At 48.1% G+C, this 3,128-nt stretch overlaps 1 protein-coding gene across 4 annotated transcripts in view; it reads right to left on the reverse strand.

The window, feature by feature from the left end:
• The window catches only part of FBXO10 (F-box protein 10), a 46,277-nt gene extending 44,355 nt beyond the window's left edge, over nucleotides 1–1,922 (reverse strand). For all 4 annotated transcript variants that reach the window (XM_023534258.1, XM_023534257.1, XM_011366215.2 and 1 more), the window contains exon 1: nucleotides 1,786–1,922. The gene's annotated coding sequence lies outside the window, so the exon portion shown is untranslated. The remainder of the gene's footprint in view (nucleotides 1–1,785) is intronic.
• Between the last annotated feature and the right edge of the window lie 1,206 nt (nucleotides 1,923–3,128).

Here is a 3,128-nt window from a genome sequence, read left to right on the forward strand (position 1 = left end):
TTCATCTGATAACCATGGAAACCAAAATGAAGGCACTATGGTGAGGGTGGCTCTTCTCAGAAATCTAAAAACAATAAGAGGCCTGAAACCAGAAAGACAAAGAAATCCAACTGCTCCAGGCCAGAAGGAAATCGTTTCCTAAAAGCCCTGACAAAGCTGCATTTTCTCCAGTGTCTAAAATCTCACCAGGCTTCAACAAGGGCTCTGGGACTACAGTGACTGATCATGAAACAATTCAGGCCTCTCTGTGTGTTTCTCTCCCTTGGGGCCAGCTGCTATGAGGCAAGTTCACTGGGAGATGAAACTTATTATTATAAAATGTACTGAAAACCAACATATATCTATGTATACATATACATTTTCCCCCCAGCTCCTAGTAGGTGTACAAGCACACAGCAGGTGCTCCATAAATACTTTTTTAAATAAATGAAGAATTAGGTTAGAACTCAGGAAAAGAACAGAGTCTAGTAAACAGTGTGCGTTCTTTCCACCATGCAGTGCCAACATTCTGTTTGGGCCCGAGAAAATCAAAGTCATTCTGGACCTCATTCTGGGTTCAGCTTCTCCATTTGCAAAAGGAGCCAGTTGGATTAGATGGTTTCCCAGGCATCTTCCAGCTCTGACAGTCAATCACTGTACTGTGCTGTTTTTTGGTGATAGCACAAGCCTGGCACTTTTTTTTTCCACGCAGAGGGAATCTGATACCCATCTGCTACTGCTAGAGTACATTAATGTTCCCATCCTGCCTGAGTGACTCATTTGATAGGAACAACAGGTTCACATGCCAACTGTAAATGAGAAGACAAAAGGGTCCCAGAAAGAAAAAAGGGGAAAGAGTCTCACTTGGCCCTTAAGAAATCAAAACTGTACTCATTTTAGGATTAAATATATAGAAACTGAAGTGGGATTATTCTAAACACTCTTCATGCGAAAGCTTACTAATTTAATAATACTTATATTAATAGCACCATCTATTGAGCACTTCTATGCCAGACACGGCGCTAAGCCCTTTAAACTTAATCCTTACAACAACTTCATGAGCTAAGAACTATTATTACCTCCTTTAAATAGATGAGGGTTCTATAAGGCTCGAGGTTACACAGCAAGTAAGTGGCAGAACTAGGACCTGAACCCAGGTCTAACTGCCTCCACAATTCTAGCTCTTCAAATGGCTTTCCATTCTTCACTGTACTCCTACGCGGGAGGTAGGGCAGGGGTCATCATCTTTACTCTAAAGATGGAGAAACTAAGTCTCCAAGAGGCTTGCCATTTGCACAAAACACAGAAGACACTTAATCGGTGCCCGGCTCAAACACTCGCTCCTCCGTTCCTAGGTGAGAGAGCTCCTTGCATCCCAAGAGTCTGCTTCTTCCTCTTGGACTTACTTCACTTACACAACTGCAAAACCTCAGAGCTGAAGGCAACCTCAGATATCCACCTTCCTGGCCCGATCATTTTACAGGAGGGGAAACCAAGGCACAATCTTTTCTAGGCGCGGCTAACCGTTCAGGTGCCAACTAAGCTTCCAGGTGCCAGCAGAGTGCAGGAGTGCGAGGCCGCGAGGGCACCCCCCCAGCCCACGCCAAGGCCAGATGCTCGGCCTCTGCCCGGACCGAGCGGCGCCTCCTGGAAGGATCACCTCATGAAGCACCCCAGGTTCCCTGCAGCGACCCCCAGGCACCCGAGCCCCTCCCTCGGGCCGCCCCCAGCTCCGGGCCCGGGGCATCCCGGGGATGCGAGTAGAACAAGTTCGCCTGTAGCCTCCGAGGGCCGGCTGCTTCTCACCTCGCCAAGAGCTTTCGGGGGCGCTCACCCACGCCGTCCGGGTTGTGTGCGTCGGAGCCGCAGCAGAGCCGCGAAGACTGCGGCGCGCGCGGCCAGAGACAGGCGGACGCGCCGCGAGCCCCGCCCGGGGGCGGACAGTTGCCGGGCTCGTGCGGGGCGGGCGCAGTCACGTGACTGCGTGAGGCGGGGGATGCTGGGAGCCGCGGGTCCGCGGCCGGCGCAGGCTTCTGGACCACTCCTGCGGAACAGGACCCCCAGGGAATCTCTTGCAGGGAAGGCCCAGGAAGGAAGAGACACGAGCGGGGGATGGATGGAGCTTCAGATGCTGCGAAGTCGAGCTTGTGGGAGGACGATTAAGGCTTGTACTGCGTGGCCCCAGAAGGGGCAGAAATAGAATCGGTGGGCGGAAATTGCAGGGAGGTTTGCTGGGGTCAATATAAAGATTCTTCCAACCACCAGACTTGTTTATATAGGGCTGTTTCAGGAGCTGCTAAGCAACTCGTAGGTGTATTCATAGGGGCTGAGTTCATTCATTTAACAGACTGACCACTGGCTATGGGGCATACAAGATACTGGAAGGATGTATAAAATTTTTATAGATATAGGGTTTCACACAGTGCCTGCCACATAGTAAATGTTAGTTGTTGCTGCTGCTGCTGCTGCTATTATGGGCATGGATATGGTCAAAGTTGATAAGGTTCCTGTCCTCTTGAAGTTAATTCTCAAGTGGAGAAGGTGATCATTAATCGAATATCATTTAAATAAATATGTATTTTAAATTATGGTAAGTGCACTAAAGGAAACTTGATTTAAAATTAGGGGCCAAGGGAGGGTGGTCAGAGACCTCTCGGAAAGGTAGAGTTAGCTAGTTGGAAGAGAAGAGGGAAAGCCCGTGTGAAGTCTCGGGTGGAGTGGGGCTGGGTGGAGAAGCTTGCTCTTTGGGTAAATGGAAGATGTTTGTCAGAGCTAACTGGGTTAAGGAGAGAACAGTATGAGTGAAATTAGAGAGGTAGTTAGGGGCCAGATCATGCAGCACTTAGTAGACTATATAAGGATTTTAAAATTTTATGTAAAAGGAAGCCATTGAATGAGTGGAAATGTGGGTGACTTGATATATTTTTTTTTTTTTAAAGTATGCCAGCTACTATGTGGAGACTAGACAAAGGTAAGAGTGGAACCAGGGAGATTGGTTAAGACTTGGACTGGAGTAATGGTAGTGAAAATAGAAATTGATTTGAGATACATTTTTGAAGTAGAGTCAAAATTGGCTTGATGTGGGAAATTAGGGGGATTCCCAGCCTTCTAGCTGAACCTACTGACTTGGCCCATGGAGATATTATTTA

This window comes from Pteropus vampyrus, unplaced genomic scaffold (genome assembly GCF_000151845.1).
Source record: "Pteropus vampyrus isolate Shadow unplaced genomic scaffold, Pvam_2.0 Scaffold123, whole genome shotgun sequence".
NCBI classification, from domain to species: domain Eukaryota; kingdom Metazoa; phylum Chordata; class Mammalia; order Chiroptera; family Pteropodidae; genus Pteropus; species Pteropus vampyrus.